This window comes from Dermacentor albipictus, chromosome 10 (genome assembly GCF_038994185.2).
Source record: "Dermacentor albipictus isolate Rhodes 1998 colony chromosome 10, USDA_Dalb.pri_finalv2, whole genome shotgun sequence".
Lineage (NCBI taxonomy): Eukaryota > Metazoa > Arthropoda > Arachnida > Ixodida > Ixodidae > Dermacentor > Dermacentor albipictus.
The window spans coordinates 80,297,682-80,305,483 of NC_091830.1; the positions used below are offsets into that span (position 1 = coordinate 80,297,682).

General features: G+C 48.1%; 1 protein-coding gene across 4 annotated transcripts in view; it reads right to left on the reverse strand.

Moving 5' to 3' along the window:
- The window catches only part of LOC139050429 (prestin-like), a 312,086-nt gene that overhangs the window by 97,144 nt on the left and 207,140 nt on the right, over positions 1-7,802 (reverse strand). The window lies entirely within an intron of this gene.

Genomic DNA, 7,802 nt, shown 5'->3' on the forward strand with positions numbered 1-7,802 from the left:
TCCCCGTCGCTACATGCTTAAGACGCTTCGAAGCTGCAAAGCACAAAAGACAGCGATGTGCCATCGCGGATACCCTCGCAAGACGATGTAATCTCACGAGAATAGTATTCCAGAATTCTGTAAAAAAAAAAAGAGCGAAGTGTCTGCTCTTGCGTAGAATCGCCTCGCAAATGTGGGCGGTCTTGGAGGATGTAACCGGGTTAGGCAATCGAGCGTGAAACTCAACGCCGCGTTTTGTCGGCTCAAGCGAAACTGGAGAGGCGAAAGCGAGTCAGCATGGGTCGTGAAAGGATCCTCGTCTAGAAAGGGATCGCAAGTATTTTCTCACCGCAAGCGACACGTATCCGTGACGCACAACTACGCCGGGACGTATCCTACTACGTCGAGACGTATCCTACTACGTCAAGACGTATCCTACGTCGAGACTGCTACGTCGAGACGTATCCTACTATATCGAGACGCACCCGCGCTCGCAATTTTGTTTCGCACCGAGTTTTCCGAGAAGAGGATAGTTCAGGAGAGCGTGCGTGTAAATATAGATTGTTTACTTTTCTCGTCTACGTGTTTGTCTTCGCAGGCACCGACTACGCCGCATTTCCGGGACAATCAAGTCTTTTTCTTTCTTTTTCATGTGCAGTAGTTGGTCCATTTTATTACTCCATTTACCCTACGGTATGTCTATAGGCGCTTCCTGTGGCCGTTTTCCTACGCGCAGCCCATTCGCCTGTACGCCTCTCGCAAGAGTACCATTATTATTCGTTGCCCACGAACGACAATCTTACCTAAATGCTTTGCGCACGAAATCTGATGTAGCTTGATGTTAGAACAAGAGACACATAATAAGAAAGTACTTTCTAGTTGCATTAATGGAAATAACCGAGCGCTTAGACTTTATTGCGTCTCTTATTTGAAACCTTTTGCGTAGATCTGTTCTGTTGGAGCCTTCTGGTGTAACCTATACGCGCTAAGCAACCAGTGCCTCCACGCAGGAAGATAAGAAAAGAAAAAGAATGGTTGCGCTGCGGACGGCTGGTGAAGTACATCTGAATATGGGCGCTTCAGTATAGCGCTCGTATTGTTCTTCCGCACGCTATAACTAGGAGCGGGAGTTCTCCGGGTCACTGAATGCAAATTTACCAGGGAGCTACGACGACTACGGGGGCGCATTTAATAGCGTTTACGTTCGCTCAGACACAAACAAGCTGGCGGAGTCAGATGCCGGTGCCCAGCACTGTGATCCCGGGGTCCACGCGGTTCACGTCGGCCACCCGCAGAATCCGTGCAAACCTGCGGCTCTGACTCCGTTCCTACGATCCCGTGTCCACGGTTTCGCCTTCACAGTCAATTCGCGAAGTACGATGTGCGCAGTCAACCGCAAATGTTTACGGGCCGCAGGCTGTGTCAAGGTGCTGAATTCTCGCGAAGCGTGGTCACACATCCTCGAATTATGTGTTCCAGCATGTAGTAGCCTTTGCCAGTTACACAGTGATTCATTAAAAACAAGGTATCCTGCCTTAAGAGTGCACGAATTCACATGTGAAGGGGAAACTGCATCCCATAAACTTTTGGTGTTGACTTTACATTCCACTTCGATGTCCACCGGTTGCCGACTAGTATACTGCTGCACGCGGAAGTTTCAAATTTAAGAGTACTCGTACCTTTTTCCTTAATACCTGACCAATTGCTCAATTCTAAACCACGACTGACAAGCACAACACGTGCACGGCGATTGCAAGACGCCCGCTGGGCGACGTCCGATGATGCGAAAGTGGGCCGCGCGCGCGGTACCCGCGCGGTTGAGACGTTCTCCGTTTCCCAGTGGCGCCGAAGGCGAAGGCAGCGCGAATCCAGAGTTCAAAAGGCCTGCGCTGCGGATGCCCCTCACGCGCTGACAACTCTGTCGTTGGCGGAGAGCGTGCCCGATGCTGGACGGTGCCCGTCACGAGCTTAACCCCTGCGCGTCGCCGCGTCGCCCATCGAACACACTCTCGACATTTCGCCATCCGGGGCCACTGCGCGTTGCCTGAGCCGCAGGCGTTGTTCGTTCTTCCGCAACGTCGTGGCAACCCAGAGACCCACAATCAGTCCGCGTTTTGGCATCTCTTGAGCGACGGCCGAAGAGCGTGCTTGCCGAGGCAAAGGACATCGAAAGAAAAAGTTCGAACGGCTGCGGTGTCGCGCGAGTCAAAAGCACGCGAGAGTGTAAGGAAGAAGCAAACGTTAAAGGACATTGCTACACATCGCAACTGCGTCACGCTGGGTAAGCGCGATTTGGTGCAACGTTTTGAGCGATTGGAATAAGCGTGACACCTTCTGCAGGGTAGGTTCGGGCCGTTGAACGGTGGGCGGTAAAGGGGCGCCGAAAGCCCACAGTCAAGGAGTTTTTTTTTTTACTGGCAACGTATTGCTTCAAAAACCAATTTATATTTATTCGTTGGCAGAACAAAGAATGCTGTGGCTGTATTCACAAATATTTTGTTTTGTAAGTGATCTTTGCAACTAGCCCGCCATCCTTCTTAATGATATGTCCAACATCAGCATTCGACTAAATTTACGCTTGAGCACAATTCTAGCGTAAAAGTGTTTTGTTAATGTAGGCCATTTCGTTCAGAAAATGAAAAAAACAAACTTCCTTCTTTTACAGAACCTTAGCGTCGGTATACGTCCCTGAGAGATCATAGATCAATTATTTTATCGTTTCGGCTTTTCAAAAGCTTTCGCAGAGCTTCCAGGCCGATTTCTCGGTTCCATTAAAACGCAAGCTGGTGAATAACGTTACCGCATCAAAATCGTGTTGAGAGGGGCTGGCGCAGAAATTTCAGGCCACGATGCAGTTAGCAGGGGCACAGTTCGCTTTCGTGCTATGGGTGTCACGTACTGAACTAAATCAAATTCGGGGTCCTTACATGCCAAAAGCGCAACTTGATTATGAGGAATGCTCTAGTGAGGACTCCAGAATAACTTTGACCAGCCAGGTATCTCTAACGTGCCCACAGCTCACGAAACATGGGCGTTCTTTCATGTGGCCCCCAGCGAAATGCGGCCGCCGTGGCCGGGATTCGATCCCGCGATGTCGTGCCTAGCAGCACAGCACCTTAGGCGCCAAGCCAGAACAGCTGGTTTGTGTTACGTAGTGGAACGGTAGTGAGCACACACACACATACTATCCCCCACAGATGTTTGAATCTGTGTGCAGCGAAGCATTAGCGCAGCTGGTAATTTCCTGCTAAATGAACTCGGTGTTATGCGTGCAATGGTATGTTAAGGCAACGTATGCTACTTGTTGAAAGAAGAATTGTGATAATTTTATCCACAGTAAAGTAAGTCACTAACTTTGATACACTTAAGCATACCTTAGAACTTCTGTAACAGCGACGCAAGCCCATTCAGGAGTGCTGTGAAGCGGGCTATAGTTAATGACCTTTCATATGCCCGCTTATGTGCAAGAACGTTACTAAGAGCACAGACAAGCAACACTAACATACGGCTGATGCGGAAAGTCAGAGTGATTAAAAAAGCACTATCTTAAATTGCGGGTAAAGAAAAGTAAAGAAAAGTATAAAGTATATGGCTCAAGATGGTGGGGAATTTCTGCAAGACAACTGGTGAGCCTAGAGTATTGCAGGTATGTCAGCAGGTATGTCCGTGAATTTCTTTATGCGTCGCACATTTTCGTTCGTTTTTGTTTGTTGTAATTTGATTGCAAACCCTTATATACATGCGACCTTGCAACAATAAACCTGCTGTAAGTTTGAGCGCCCACTGCCTGTTAGTGCGTTGCGTCTGTGCAATTACTAGTAAGGTTCTAGCACATAAGCAATCATTCTGGAGGATTGTTCCAAAATGACACACAGCCAGTTGCACGTTTTCAGTAGCCAAATTAAACAATATAAAAGTAAGAAAGTCAAAGAACTTGCTGAATATTACGCGCTATTTCATTTTGAGCTCTGTGTGCTTTTGAGATACCCATAAGGCGACTTTATATGTAGACCTTTTATGCCTTCATTTCGTTTAATTAGATAGAACGGAAGTTCATTTAGACACTGCCGGTGCCTGGTCAGCACTTTCTTTGCTGCTCAAGCTCACCGGCACAGAACTTTTGTGTTTACTGAGCTCTAACGAAGCAATTGCCGGCCGTATTCGCACGGGAAGGAGCGCCTGCACGATGCAATGTATCTGCGCTCCCCTAATTCTCGGTAGCACTCGACTGCGGGCTCTTTAACTTGCCACCGTTTCTGTTACTCTCTAAAAGAGCGCAGGCTATCGGTTTACGCGCAACGTCATCAGTCTAGAGCAACTTGTTCTTAGTGACAAATGGTACATTATCTGCCCGTGTTCGATCTCTGATCCCTACCGTCGTGTGTAAGTCAATTAGGTTTACGCAAATCACTTCTGCATGTAGCTCACGGCGCAGCCCGCGTACAACTTCCTGTCAAATTTCTGGGTTGGCGTTTCAGCCCCATATATCGCTACATTGCAGAATACAGTCATTGTATCCGTTTATTGTCAAAACGAGTCGGCGATTGATACCGTCATGACGCAAGGCACAACACCGGCCTGCCGCTGAGGCACTGTTTCGACAGAACGCAAGCCCACGCTATACGAGATGCATAGCGCACAACTTCTAGTCGTGCACTTCGACATTCGCGTGCTGAGAGCCGCCCACTTACGCGTCTTCACGTCGTGGGGGTGCCCTTCCAGTGGTCGCGCCTGGCCTAGCTGCAATATGTACACATCGCTCTTACTGACATTCTGTTCTGCAACTGTCGTTGTTTATTTCACGCACGTCACACCTAAATCACTCCACTCAGTAATCGACAAATGCGCGGACTTGCCGTCGACATTGTGCAGTGTGCTTCCTTCGCGTATTCTGCTGAGCACTGCCCACTCTCAGCTAACCTGAGCCGTGATAGCACTAGTATTCAAATTGGGGGCGTTCAAAACATGGCGTCCATGACGTGGTTCTGGCTTTGTCATTGCTTCCGGCCCATCCATTTAGCAAAAGCGTTGCCTTAGGGATTGGTTTCTGTCACTCGGTGAAAGCGGTCACAGGGGCCTGAATTTCTACAAAGTCATTCATTTCTTTCCCGTACTAAGTCAGTGGTCTGAACGGCGCTTCCCCTACATTGTCACCATCGTCTGGCCGTGGGCGGGGAATAATAAAAATTCAATAGACTCTAACGAAAATAATCGCTGCGTCATATCGGCCACTGGTATACCTTTAATTGAGAAGCCTGTCTACTTCGTTTGTTCTTACCTAAGGACGAAAACTCAAGTAGCAGCTTTAATTTTGGTTTGCCCACTCGTGCGTGTTTGGCTGCATCTGCAGAAATGTTTGAAGTCACTAGACGTCGCTAATAGGTTGGTAGTAACCTCAACAAACTGAGCCAGTAACCAGAAAGAAGTTCTTACGTTAGAGTTCTACCCAGGAGGAGATGACATCGGATCCTGATGTCGCACACAACATTGGTGAAAGTGATCGGCCATTGCATAGGAGCACGAGCACTTACAAATGAAGGGTTGAATTTACAAAACTCTTCGTTTGTAAGCGTTTTTGTCCATTCACCGACAGCCTTCGCTAATAATATGTTCAGCATCAGGGTTACCTAGCATATGCTCTTAGGAATAATTCTAGTTAAGAGCTCTTTCATGAGTTACGGCCAAACTCCGTTGCCACTTCGACCTCTTATACACCCAAATCAAGGAATGTTACTGCTGCATCTTTTGATAGTTGGTTCAACCTAAATGAGGATTTTATTCTTTTCTGTGGCAATTCTTTACTCAAGCACGTAGCTGTAATTCTGTTGGTAATGTTTTTTGTTTTTTGAGAACACACTTTAATAAACTACTTTTCTTCTGTTATCTTTATGCAATCATACCCTATCGCCTCGTTTTCTTTTTTTTTTGCAGTTCCAGAATTCAGCTTGTCCAATTCACCACACTTCCGTGCGGTTGCTCCACGTCGACATTTGCTCTCGATTCAGCACCAGCAGCGTCAAGCGAAGCGGTCTGTCTGCGATAACATGACGATGACGCAGCAAGCACGCGTCTCCTACAAGGGGTGGGAACAAACAAATCCCGCAGGAGAGCAGCGTGCTTCTGCGACGTCTGGGACGCGGTCGGAGCGTGCCAAATTCGTGCGCAGCGATTCAAGATCAGCGTCGTGATGTGTGGTCCCTCGCTCCTGGGCTGAAGCACGTCAAAGTATTAAATATAGCCTTGCCAGGCGCCAGCGTCTCGAACGCGTCGTGGTACGATTCCCGCCGCCGCCGTGTGAGAGGGCAACCGAAACCCACGACGGGGACAGAAGTGGAACCAACGCGTACGCGTCTGACACGCGAGTGTGTACTCCATGCACACGGACGCAAGCGATCAGAGATATTTCTGAAACGGTCGTGCGTTGAAGCGGGCCGCGGCTGCCACGGCAAGGGGACTTGGAAGGGTACAGGTGGGTAAGTGTGTGAAGCGCCCGAGCGTGGAGGCCGAAACAGTTTGAATGCGTAACGCAGTTAGAGTGAAAAACTGTCACGTCGCCTAACGCAAAGTAGAAAGCAGAACGGATTGCGATAGTTCTGCAAAGGAAACTAAGTTTCGTTAAGAACCGATTATGAAGTTTCGCGGTGACTGGTGGGATGCCTATTGGGCAGGCAATTCATTCATTCACCTTTTTGCCCGCTGCTACCTCATGACATCAACCATGACAAAAAGGTTGATTGCATTAAAAGTATTATTGTTGTAGTAGTTTCATGCACACATAATAGACACCACCGAAATATAAAAAGAAGCAGACAAGCGATTTTTTTTTTTTCTGAGATGGACATCACGCCATGCGGCTAGAACTAGAGGAACGAAAGAAGGAGGAAAATGAACGAGTAGCGCTACGTATCGCGTCACTCATTGGGGATGAGTGCTACTGGGAACAGTGGAGCACCCTGTTGGAAAGATATTCCAGAATAGCTTTGCGCGTCTCGTATCATCCTGAAGCTCTACCTTTGCGTTACGAAATGGTGACGAAGTACTTTGGCGTGCACATTCGATATTAGACCGTACCTGATTCCTTGCTAACAGGGTGGTGCTGTTTGTTATATTGGCCTATACTAGGGCGCCAACATCCTGGCAGCCGCGTGCCACAAATCCCGGGAAGGTAGATGCGCGTGGCCCAGGTCTTCAAGCAAGTGACATCATTTTTCTCTTATTTTTTATCATCTGCACTGTGCCCTAGAATAACAAGATACGCTGCTATCTAATTCATTCAGTGGAAGAGCTAGGTACTCTCCATAAAAATGCCCTAGCTTTCGGAAGTTTTTCATTCTTTCTCTTCGGTGAAGAGGCTCCTTCTGACGAAGCGGCTACTACATCTGATATTCGGACTCACATGCACCTACCGGCGTATCCACTATTGTCGCATGCGTAAAGCGGCCGAAGACAAGAAAGAAAGAAAGAAAGAAAGAAAGAAAGAAAGAAAGAAAGAAAGAAAGAAAGAAAGAAAGAAAGAAAGAAAGGAAGAAAAGAAGCGTCGCTAATCCTACTGAATAAAAGGAGGGCGCTGGAGCGCGTACGGGGCGCAGCCGCCTGTAAGAAAAGCGCCCTTATCTCGACTGGCCACAAAAGCTTGGGAGTGACGGACACAATGCCGGAAGCTTCAGGTGCAAGGTCGCATTGGCAGCCATCCCACAAGGACAACGATGACAACAGCAACAACTAGTGCACTTTCTGCTGAAGTAAACAACGTCGACAAGAGATGTCTTCTTTCGTAAAGTGATGGCTCTGCGGGACTGTTAATTGAGTCGTAGTAGTTGAGT